Source organism: Alosa pseudoharengus, unplaced genomic scaffold (assembly GCF_046254945.1).
Source record: "Alosa pseudoharengus isolate Yale_2024_CS ecotype anadromous, Long Island Sound unplaced genomic scaffold, YU_APseudo_1.1 YU_APseudo_1.1_scf_6, whole genome shotgun sequence".
Lineage (NCBI taxonomy): Eukaryota > Metazoa > Chordata > Actinopteri > Clupeiformes > Clupeidae > Alosa > Alosa pseudoharengus.
Window position 1 is genome coordinate 26281582 of NW_027468848.1, and position 12500 is coordinate 26294081.

The 12500-nt window shown below is 48.0% G+C and overlaps 2 long non-coding RNA genes across 2 annotated transcripts in view; both read right to left on the reverse strand.

Annotated features, from left to right (window-relative positions):
- LOC143106403 (uncharacterized) overlaps positions 1–1647 on the reverse strand; it is an 18845-nt gene extending 17198 nt beyond the window's left edge. Inside the window, exon 1 of the long non-coding RNA XR_012983681.1 lies at positions 293–1647. This is a non-coding gene — a long non-coding RNA (uncharacterized LOC143106403). The remainder of the gene's footprint in view (positions 1–292) is intronic.
- Positions 1648–4939: 3292 nt separating this feature from the next.
- LOC143105498 (uncharacterized) overlaps positions 4940–12500 on the reverse strand; it is an 8011-nt gene continuing 450 nt past the window's right edge. The window contains exons 2-4 of the long non-coding RNA XR_012983496.1: positions 10848–11127; positions 10641–10751; positions 4940–9714 (exon numbers count right to left, since the gene is read on the reverse strand). This is a non-coding gene — a long non-coding RNA (uncharacterized LOC143105498). The remainder of the gene's footprint in view (positions 9715–10640; positions 10752–10847; positions 11128–12500) is intronic.

Genomic DNA, 12500 nt, shown 5'->3' on the forward strand with positions numbered 1-12500 from the left:
CACAGACATGGAAACATGCAACACACAGGAAAGCACACTAGCACATTATATAATTAATTGGAGTACATGAACACACACACTAGTTCACATGCCAATATGCACATACCGGTAGACAGGAAACACACTCAACACACGTCAAAAGGCAAACACACACACACACACACGTAAAAAGGAAAACGCACACACACACATGCCACAACACTGAGACATACAGAAGCAGACCAACACATGCACACACGTAGAAAGACAAACACACACACACACACACACACATAGTGGCTCTCTGACTCACATTACCCTCTGTCTCCCTCCTCCCCGCGTGGCTCGTGGCTCCCCAGCAGGCAGATCCGGCTGGGTCAGTGCTGCCCTCCCTGCTGTCGCCCTGACCAGCTGCTCCACTCAGTGACCTGTCAAAGCCTCAGTGTATGTGGCCAGGCAGGCCAGGCCTGGGCCCTCCACCGAGGACCATGGGGGCCCAGGCCAGGGAGGCCCGTCTGCTGACCTGCCCGCATTCCTGTGAGCGTGGGCAGGCAGGAGGTGGTGGTAGTGGCGGAGAGGACAGGAGGAGCCATCAGGAGGAGCTGTCAGTGAGCTCTCTTCTCCCACACAGGCCCAGCTGGCCTCCTCACAGGACTGGACCAGTGACAGCAGTCACAAAGGACCAGGGATGAGACGAGACGACAGGCTGGCATCATCAAACATGACGCCTGCATCGCCTGCCTATTTCATATAGATGTTTATGTAGGCTTTATGTATGTGTTACATTAGTAGAGTGTGTATGTATGTTTTGTGTGTGTATATATACAGATTTTGTGTACATGCGTACACAATGTGTGGGTAGTCCAGTAGTCCATAGGGTTGTGTTCTGACACATTCGCCCAGTCTTGTAGCCTACTGTATGTTTATGTTTCAATGAATCCGTGTGCATGTGTGTATATTAAGGCTCTCTATACATTGGTACACAGAGTGTCTCTGTGTTTTCTATTTACCCTTTAGAGGAGGCTAACATGTAACACATCATTAAGCAAGAAATACAATTAAATAAAATGAATCACAATGGGTAAAAGGCATTAATTTAGGGAGAATGTAACAACCTATATAAAACAGCTGTGTTCAGGGTGTTTCCTAACATCTAAATAATATGCGACTTTTGAGTATTTTTCCACTTATGAATAAAGTATCTTTCAACTTATGACTGTACGCATGAATACCTCAGCTGTGTATGCATATATATGTGTGTGTGTGTGTCAGAGCCCCTATTTCGGAATCTCGGCCCTGTGCGGGCGCGCTGAGGCTGGGCTGACGTGTGATAAATCTGGCCCCTGCCGTGCGCTGGGCTCCCTGTGTGAAGTCAAACACCCCGAGCCTCCCATTAGTGTCAGCGCAGACACACAAGGCGCTGTGAACAGGGCGCCCCATCCCGTCGAGGCACAGGAAGGCCTGTCGACCTCCAGGGGCCACTGCCTCTGTGTGTGTGTGTGTGTGTGTGTTTGTGTGTGTGTGTGTGTGTGTGTGTGTGTGTGTGTGAAGTGTCACTCCCCCCCCCCTGCTCCCTGCTCTTTTTCAAGTGTGACAGTGATTAATGATTCTCAGCTGTCAGGTACATTACTCACTGGACCTCTCCAATGCACCCTCCCTCTCTCTCTCTCTCTCATGCACCCCCCCTCTCTCCTCCACCTCCTTCTACTCTCTCTCTTTCTCACTCTGTCTCTACTTCTCTCTCTCTCTTTTTCTTGCTGGCATAAAGGAGGGGAAAATAATGATGCAGAGTAGGAGTGAGAGGCCAGCCGGACACCACGGCAGCGTATACGCACACAGACACACACACACTGTAAAGAGAGAAGACAGAAGGTGGGGAAAGACCAAAGAGCCAGCACCTCAGTGTCCCACCGCCAGAAACTGACTCTGGAGAGAAAGAGAGAGAGAGAGAGAGAGAGAGAGAGAGGAAGGAGGGAGAGAGAGAAAGGAGGGAGGGAGTTCTTTAACAGGGCATGTAGAGTGGTGAAGAATGCAACCACTAATGAGGTGCATGAGCTTGAATATTTTCTCAAGACCCACATTTTTTCCCTTTTCTGATGTGTATGTATATACATGTGTGTGTGTGTTTGTGTGTGTGTGTGGAGAATGAGAGAGTGAGCGGCAGAATGAGTGAGTATGTGAGACTCTGAGCTTGCTTATGTGTGTGTGTGTGTGTGTCTGTGTGTTTGCGTGTGTGTACAGAGCAGGCCAGCCATGAATGGTGCCTGCCTTTTCCGAGGGGCGTTCGCTGGCGTTTTGAGAAAGCCCAGATGCCCAGCGTCAGCCATTACTCTCCCTTTCCTTCGCCTCTGCCCCCCCCCCCCCCATCGCCACCCCCCCATGCCAGAACCCTGCGCCCCACGCCCTCCCCTCCTGCACCATGATGGATGACGGGGAATGAAAAGTTTCCTCTCCTGGATTGTAGCAAGCGTCAGCGGGACCATCTGCTTTCCATTCCCCCGGAGGGTCTCCACGGCAAGGCCACAGAACCCAGGAGGGAGGAGGAGGAGGAGGTGGGGGGTGCCACTGAGGAGAACCAGCAGCCACGCCAGGAGAGAAAGAGAGAGAGAGGAAGAGAAAAAGAGCAAAAGATGACAGAGAAAAGAGAGAGAACTAGAGAGAGAGAAAGAAAGAAGAGGGGAGAGAATAAGAAAGAGAAATAAGAAAGAGAAAGTGGGAGAAAGCGAAGGAAAGTGAGAAAGCGAGGGAGACAGAGAAAGAGAGGGAGAGAGAGGGAAAATGGGAGCAAGAAGGGGAAAGAAGATGAAGAGAGAGAGTCTCCATGGTTCCTCAGCAGAAACATGCAGCTACGCACACAGCCAGCCCAGGCCGCAATGGCAATCTGGTGTTTGTCCTTCCATGATTACAAACAACTTCTGCGCTCCTACAATTCATCAGAGCTCTTTTTTTTCCCTCCCTCATAGAGCAGCAGGAACGTTCGCGAGGGTTTTTTAATGAGTGACTGTGCAGAGAGTAAATGTCATCGGCCCCGTGTGTATAATTTGAGGAGAAACATTGGGAGGGGAATACGAGCAGAGAGAAAGAAAGAGAGGGAGGAAAACACGACATATTCTTTTGAAGAAAAGGAGGAAGGAAAAAGGGAAAATAAACAAAAGGAGAATTTGACAGCATATCCAACGTCGGGGCAATTACTGGCGGGGGTGACTTCGCAGCTCGCCGTGTCAGGAATGTCACAAAGTTATGGCAGGAGTGGAAAGTATGCGGATTTAAACAAACGATTTTAATCAAGGCTGCATTGGGCGCTGTGTCAGGCATGATTTATTGCCATGGGAGTATTAATGCGCCGTGAGGTGAGGGGGGTCGCTGGCAACAGAAGAAAGGGATTGTGGGAGTGAGGTGGGGGCGCAGGGAAGCGAGAGAGGACTAGAGAGAGAGAGAAATAGAGAGAGAGGAATAGAGAGAGAGAGAGAGAGAGGAAGGGAGAAGGAGGCCACACAAGGAAAAGCTTCAAACATGAAAACGTCTCTCTCTTTCTCTCTCTCCTGCCTGTCTCCCACCCACGTCTTCATCCTCCTCGACAGCCAGAGAGATGAGGTGAGACAGAGATGAGAGGCATGGAAAGCTCGTGGAAATCATTCGGGGGGAATATTTTATGGCGTGTGCATAAAAATAATACGAGATAGAGTTTCTTTTGCCTCCTTTTCTTCCTTTTCTCCCTTGTCTTCTCTTCGTGGGAGAACCGTGCGTGCCTGTCATGGCGGGGGCTGGAGGAGAGCAGCTGTGTCTCCCAGGCCGCTCGACGTGTGCCTGACTGCTGTCTGCATGAAGTGAGGGGCCGTGTTCGCCTCTCCTCCAGACAGATCAGAGTTATGTGAAAGACAGGCCCTCTTCTAGAGTCTTCCATGCCTGCACTCTGTCAGTTATAGTTCCCTCTCTCTTCTCTTCTCTGCCCTGTCATTCAGAACTTACCCACAGGACTGCCCCACCCTCACACACTGCTGAGCATTTAAAGTCATTTAAGCATCGTTCTTTTGTCATCAGTCGAGGATTTCTATCACAATGATGAGACACACTGTACCAGAGCCTCTGGGAAACTGACACTCCTTGGTAGGTTGCCTTATGACTGAACAAAAGAGCCAGAGCGGCATCATTGCTTTTATAAACCCAGGAATTCCGCCCTTATATCCGCTCTTTCACGGACTGTTAAACACCTAAACATCCGCGTGTACATTGCACTGGGCTGTAATTATTTGTATGCAGGCAGTCAGAAAAAGTGTTGATCAAAGGGATGAGTCAATGCTGACACCTAGTCAATCACTCTGGTCTGACAGGTGACAGCTGACTCAGCAGGAGGCCGTCACAGAGGTGTGTGTGCTGTCAGTCGTCTGTCACACCTATACACACACACACACACACACACACACACACAAGAGACATAGACACACACACATCCTTCAACTCCCTGAGAACATAGTTATTTTTGACTTTGTTTTGACCTTGTCTGTAACTGTGTTATTTCACTCAGCAGAGGACATCAGACAAGCCTGTAAGGATGGCACGCTAGTGCTCGCCCAAAACTGCAGCTGCTGTCTTCTTCCTGTCAAACACAAATAACAATCAGTCATCACTCATCGCAAGTTGATAGAATGCATTACGTCAAGAGCCTGTTTATTTAACAACACAACAAACCCAACAACCAACTTAATATCTCTGTACAAACATACGTACTACTGCATAGCCTACCTTGTACACCATCTCTGCATATCTCTGTACGTCATCATCGTAATGCTGTATTTAGTAAATCCATGTAAAAATGCATTGTTCTCCACCACAGTCCTTTTATTACCATTTCTCTGGGACAGCACATGAAAAATGGCTCACTTCACCAGAATGTTCAATGGTGAACTAAAACGGCAGCCAGCAGTCTCCAGGGTGTCTTGTATCTTCAGATGAGGGGAGGGGTGGAGGTGGGGGTCATCGGGGCTTGTTCGGCGCTGCCTCTGACATATGCTGACTCATCATCTGTGGCTCTGCCTGCTCCGGCGCTGCTCCGAGGGGGCATGTGTGGGACTGGACCCTGGAGTGGCAGTGGCTCGGGAGGGGAGGACGGAGGTAGGGAGCAGCATCAATCATTCATGGGGCAGCAAGGCTGTGGCTGGTGAAAGGGAGGGGTGGTGAGGGGAGGGGATGGGGGGGAGGGGGCACGGCAGTGCTGGTGGGACCTGTCAGGTCAGGCTTGGCCCCCAGATGCCTCTGAGCTCTGTGCCAACTATTTCTCTGTCATCATCCTCCTGATAGAGCCCCTATACACACACACACACAAACACACACACACACACACTCAGCCCCAACCTTGCCCTGTCTGTCTGCCTTTATCTTTTGTCTGCTTGCCCCCCCTTTTCCCTTCTTTCTCTCAATAACAGATACACATCATTTCTGTTTTTTGTCTGTTGTCTATTATTTATCTGTTCTGTGCAGCGTTGTTTGGAGATAAATGTTTGAGGTGCACAATTTATGAGCCATACAAAATCCATCAATGGCTGTTTTGTGCATTTGATTTATCTGAGGTTTTCTATATACAATAGTTGAGTAATTGCTGTGTAATTCCCCATGCAAACACTGTCTCTGCTCTCTCTCTCACTCTGTGTTTGTGTGCAGAGATGTCATCTTGTTTTGATTACAACCCTCTATCAGATGAAGAGACTGAATGAACCTCTCCCTTGCCAAACACACACACACGCACACATGGACAAACCTCCATATGCGCGCACACACACAGCAGCAACGAGCTTGGGACTATTTCACAATTGATTACACAAAGGCATCATGGAATTTTAAGCATGCACTGATGTGCAAGTCAATTAACTGATTGACAGGATCAATGACAAGTCAAGAGGCAACAATGCACTCAGCTGTCAACCTCCGACTCCAGCGGTGACAAAGGCACCCAGTGAAAAGCTCTCCTCTCCCGGCAGTTCTCTCCCTTCTCATGCAACTAATAGGTTACCAGCAGGGCAAACACTCACACATTTATTTTCAGTGCTGTGGGCAACAGCTTCCCACGCAGTGAAACCCAGGCACTCCCTAAATCATGTAGCTGGCAGTACCAGCCAGCCTGTGTGTGTGTGTCTGTCTCTCTGTGTGTGTGTGTGTGTGTGGTGCATGTGTATATCGGAGAGAAAGGTCACATGATTGGTGAGCATGTCGGCTTGTTTGTGTGGATTGGCAAGGCACTGTCTTCTCTGGACAGAAAGCCTCATCAATCTGCGGGCCCGGTATATAAACAGCAGAAAACCCTACCCAGGTCAGTGCAAGGCAAGCAAGCTAGGCTGTTTGATAAATCACTGTAAGATGGTCTTTGACTTGGAGCTTTATATAAGCACTGCACTCAGAAGCTATAGCCTTGGTTGCTTACAGTAAGCTGTTTAAATTTGGCTAGAAGGGTCTGTGGTTGTTGAAGGCTGCCCTTGTGTCTCTGTAGTGTCTGTCACTACTCGTTGGTGTTGGATTGCATGACTACTTTGTTTACAGAGAGAATAGAGAAAGCCATTAAGATGCATACGACTAGCGCTAGCCTAAACGCTAAAGAGGAAATGAATGGCATTCTGCAGGCGCTAGCTCCACTTGTCACAGACACACAACACAGAGGCTGGCTAAAGTGTTATGACAACCATGGAGACATAATCTAGAACATCACACTTCATAAAGGAGCCACTTTATGAATATGGATTAACATGCATGCACAAAGGATAAAGATCTCTGTCCATCTCTTTTTCTCTCTCTACATTTCTCTCGCTCTCTCTTTTTCACTCTTTCTCTCTTCTTTCTCTCTTTTTCTTCTCTCCTCACAAGTCTCTCTCCTCTCAGCTGTTCAAATATTGGCCTTCTATTTATATTCCGGTTGGGGAAATATTTACCCTGGGCTGTTGGAGTACAGGGATATGAATGGGCATCATTTCAGCTTGTCAAATTAGCCGCTGCGCGCTGCCTGCTAATGTCTCGGTAATTGGAGCATTGGCAGGACGGGCTGTGTGCTGCTGGGTTGTCATGTGTGTCACACGCCGTCACGTCGCGGCGACATCTCAGAAGCAGGCGAGGATGGCAGGGACTGGTGCGTAAGGGCCCATGCTGGTGTGTGGCGGGAGGGTGTGTTTTTTTCTCTCTCTTTTCCTTGCTGTTTGCTTGCTTTGCTACATGTGTTGTAGTCTTGAATGTGCAGGCAATCAGCAATTTAAAGAGGCTTGGTAAAAGCTCAACCACTGGAAATTTGTGTGTGTGTGTGTGTCTCTGTGTGTTATTGCTAAAGTCCCACTGGGATTTTAGTGCAGTCATATCAAATTTCCCCATGTGTGATCGGAAATTCTTTGTATTGATGTAGAAAATGACTAAAAGAAACCAGAATATGGGCCCTGACCAACACAAACTGATGTCTGCTGCAGCAGGAGTGAGAATAATGATAATAATACATGTTTATATTTCACAAATGCTACAACATGCTATTTTAGCATTATTTTCTATCAGGACACAGAACATTATAATATCTCTATAAATTAACTATTACTACCCAGGCCTGCCTCGGGCATGACTTAATGCATCAGTTAATATGCGATTGAATAACTCCAGTGTACAATGTCATTCCCAAGCCAACACTGTTATGCACACCAGTGGGAACAAGGGCACAAGTTATACCAGCCAAACTTATACAAATAAGGGGCTCATATAAATAAGGAAATAGAAAATTAGTAGCAGCATACAAACAGTTTAAATGGGAAGTACACTACTGTAATGCATCTATGTAAAAACTGGCCACTTCAATAAGAATTTATATAGTTTTGGCATTTTGTTGTGTTGAAAGGTTGTCCCTTTAGTGGTTAGGTTAGGCAGCAAGGGATGTGAAGACAGAGACAGCTGAAAAAGAGAGACAATACAGAGAGAGAGAAAGAAAGAAAGAGAGCACAGGGGAGAGAATGAGGGAAAAGCAAGCCAGCGTGTATTGATCTTCTGCTGGGAGAGATTGATAGAGCAATAAGCAGTCGAGGGGAAGGAGAGGAGAGCCTCTGAGAGCAGAGGACAGGAGGATGGAGGGAATGAGGATTGAGGAGAGGAGGAGAGGAGAGGCGGGAGAGGTGCCGTCCGAGAGGAGGCTTTTCTGGCCGATAGGCTAAATAAAACCAGCGCCCAGGAGTCTGGGGCAATCACCTAGTGGCAGGTGCATTAGAGAGAGAAATAAATATGAAAGAAGAAGGACGAGAGAATGAGAGAGGGAGGGAGGGAGAGAGTGAGAGAGAGAGAAAGAAAGAGGGAGCATAAACGGAACGTGAGTGATGGATAATGTGCTGATCAGCCAGAAAAAGCGGCCCAGGTGCACAAGGCGCAGTCAAGGGGACAGGTGATCCATAATCATAGAGGGTCAGGCGGAGAGGCAGGCCTGCACAAACGCCTGGGATGATGAGGTCTTCAAAACCAAAATGAGAGAGAGAGAGAGAGAGGACGGGGGAGGGAGGGAGAAAGGAAGAAAAAAGAGAGCAAGACAGAGGGCAGGTGAGAGAGGAAGACAAGGAACAACAGAGAGAGAGAACGAGAGAGTGAGGAAGAGAGAGATGGAGAGAGGGATGGATTAGTGAGGGCAGTGGTGTGGTGTAGTGCGGTGCGGTGTGGGGAGTGGAAGAATGGGAGAGAGGGCGCGTGTGTGTGTCGGGCAGTGTGATGTATGCCCCCTGCAGGAGCACATGAAGGATCCAATATCACCTCAGTGAGGGATGGGACTGATAGATGTGTAACTAGCATGGAGAGCGGGAGAGAAGAGGGCGAGACAGATAGAGAAAGAGAGAGAGAGAGAGAGCGAGGGAATGCATGTGAGAGAGAGAGAGAGAGAGAGAAAAAAAGGGGAGAGGGAGGGAAGGAGGGAGGGAGGGTGAAGGTAGATGGTAGCACTTTCACTCTGCGCGGGCTAAGCCCCCCCTCTCCACACATCTTCATTGCCGCTGATTGAATCATCTCGCCAGCAGACTCTAAGGCCGATGGATTACAGTACCTCGCTCAGACACCAAAGGTGACCTCTGGCTGTCTAATGGGCCCATACATATTCTTTAATGAAGTCACTGGAAATGCTCCATCGCCATCTCTAGACCTCTCTCTCTCACACACGCACACACACACACACGCACGCACGCACGCACGCACGCACGCACGCACACAAAGGCATACTCGTGCACATAGTGATAAGTGATATAAATATCCTATCTTATGTAATCTAATTTTAAATAAAAGTTCAGATACCACATAGCTACACAGATGATAAAATGTAGTAAACTAATAAAGAACAAGTGTAACAATATGGACTCTTTCTGCTCCATATTTTTCTTTCTGCTCTATTTTGCTAACTGTATTCTATCAGTCACTCTATCAGTCTGTGTGTGTGTGTGTGTGTGTGTATGTGTGTGTGTATGTGTGTGTGTGTTTATAGCTGTGTGGAGGACAGACAGGATCATTACTGTGAGGGGGGTCCTCATGTGACACATGATGCATGGTGTGTGTGTGTGTGTGTGTGAGTATGTGTGTATGTGGGTGATGTATGGGCCTGGAGCAGCAGGAGGCCCTACCCATCACTCCTGGGGCACTCTAATGGAGGAGCGCACTGCTGACAGGCCCTGACGGATGCCCTGGCCCCCGCCATCTTCACTCTCAAGAACTAATGCCTGACCTCCTCCACCACCACACCCAGCCAGCATCTATCTGCAGAGAGAAAGTGAGAGAGAGAGAGAAGGGGTTAGAGGGACAGAAGGATTGAAAGAAAAGAAAGAAAGTGAAATAAAAAAATGGAAAAAGTCAAGAGATAGAGAGGATGAAAACAGACAAAGACAATGAGTTGAAGAAAGTGACACTCTAGAGAGGCTAGGTTGGAAATTGGTGTAAATGCTACTGCTACTCTCTCTCTCTTTCTGTGTGCGTGTGTGTGTGTGTGTGTGTGTGTGTATGTGTGTATGAGAAAGAGAGAGAGAACATATGTGTCGTGTTCAGCATTAAATGCATTAAGTGCCTGCATATGCCTACGCACATCAAGTTACCAAAGCAGTCGTGGATCGCCTGAGTTCCCCTCCTCAGCCCCTATTCCCCCATCTCTCATAAGCAACTAACTAACGTCACCAGGTGCCCCTTTCGCCTCTTTAGCTAGGATACCATAACGTTCACACACACACACACACACACACACACACACACACACGCAGGCACACACACACACACGTACGTACACACACACACACACACACACACCCCTGCACAGAGATTGAACCCACATATGTTTCGCATTGGCCTGGCCACAGAACACGGTTGCCTTCAGTCTCCATTAGGCGGCATGTAAATGAAATGCTCAGAGACATTAAGGTAATGTTACAGGCCAATAAAGTATTTAAAGACCCCTGGGGGTGACTGTGCAAGGGGTAAATGAGGGAGGGGTGGTGTGTGTGACTTGGGGGTGGGGTGTGGAGAAGGTGGGGAGGACGTTGGGGGGTGAGGGGTGGAGGAAAGATGGAGCTACATCACAACCATGACCCTCATGACTCTCTCTGGGGTACTACTTACAGATCTCTTTGAACAAAACAACCACAGCAACAACAAAAAAAAAGTCAGTGCAGTATAGCTAAACAGATACTGCTCACGTGTTAGAGATGTAGCTTCAGGGCTGGTCAGGGCATCGTCTTGTTCTATTGATTTTCGATGAGATCTTATGGCAGAAGTGCAAGCACCGCTAATACAGTTCCTCCTCCGCGCTAAATAATTAAAAGGAGGCTTTTTCAAGACAAGCACTAATGGTTCATTTAGGAAAACAATACGTGACAATTAACCAGGGCAAGAACAGCACCAACCTGGAGCAGTCCCCCGTGTGCTCATAAAGGGATGTTTAATCCCTCAAGTGAGGTAATTTGGAGTGTAATCTGGTTCTGGGAGGCTTTATAATTTGGTGAGTGAACACTGCGATGGGCTGATAGCATGTGCGGCCCTGCTGCCACCCCCTGGACTCTCATTCATTTCCTTGGGATCCAATCTGAAGTAGCCGCAGGATATGAAGCACCAGAGACATATGCTGGATCTCCTGCCCAGCCAGATCAGCAGATACGAGGAGCGGGAAGAGCTCTATTATTAATGCTAAGAACAAGAAGAGAGAAAGAAAGAAAGCAAATGTATTTTTTTAAACATTTTATTAATGTAACTTTATCTTTATCTATATACTGATCGTATTCAGTATTTTTAAATTCAAGTGGATAGATGTCTCTACTTAAAACAGACACACAGATAAAATATGTGTTAGTGTGTGTGTGTGTGGAAGAGAAAGAGAGTGATAGAGAGAGAGAGAGAGAGAGAGAGAGAGAGAGAGAGGAATGACACAGGGTTGGTGGCACAGGGAGGTGGAGGACAGGAGGAGAAGCGACAGATCACCGGGCAGAACCAGATAAGTGTGGAGGGGTGCGGGAGGAGGACGAGAAATTAGTTAGCATTCACCGGAGTGTGCGCCGCGGCTATCATTACCATTCATCAGGACAATAAATGAGCCTTTCAGCAGCCCTTAATAAGAGTTTGATAAATCTTCAGGCGAGAATTAACTAGACGTCAAAACAATGTGCGCGGTCTGATGGATGGGCAGGGAGAGGCGCGATGCCACAGATTAGTCTGTCCAAGCAGGCAGGAAAGCGCACGTGGGGGGGGGGGGGGGTGGTGTTTGGTTGAGGGTCGGAGCAGGGGGGGGGGATGCACTGGCTGGGCTTGGGGGGTGGGGACACACACTGACAAGGTCATGAGACTCATGAGTAGTGTGGGCCATGAGGTGGGCGAAGCAGGAGTGTGGACACTGAATGGACCAAGGGAGGAGGAGGAGGAGGAGGAGGAATCCAGGTAGGGGAAAAATGAGAAGTAAACAGAATGACAGTGAGAGAGAGAGAGTGAGTGAGTGAGTGACGGCGCAACACTACATTTAAATCAGGATAAAATGCAATTACAGCAGAGGGTGAAAAAAAAAAATCTAATCATGCTGTCTGCATTTTACAAGTTGATATGGTAGTAGCTGTACCAGAATAGTAAAAGAGTGTCAGTGATGAAATTTTTATTAAGGATATGGCATGCTGGAGAGAATGTGAAGAGGAGACGACAGCCACTGACAGACAGGGTGAGAACATGACAGCGAAAAAGAGCATGAGAGAGAGAGAGAGAAGGAGAGAGAGAGAATGCACCAGTGAGAGAGGGAGAATAAAAAGAGGAAGAGAGAGAGAGAATGAAACAGTGAGAGAGAGAGAATGAAACAGTGAGAGAGAGAGAATGAAACAGTGAGAGAGAGAGAATGAAACAGTGAGAGAGAGGGAGATTGCAAAAGAGCAAGAGATACAGTAGGGTGAGGGAAACGACTGAGAGACGACTAAGTAAAACATAGACAAGAGTCATGCAGACTGTCTGCAGATTGGAGATGCAGAGAGATTCAGACTGAGAGAGAGATGGACTGAACCAGATTGAGAGAGAGGGAGAGAAAG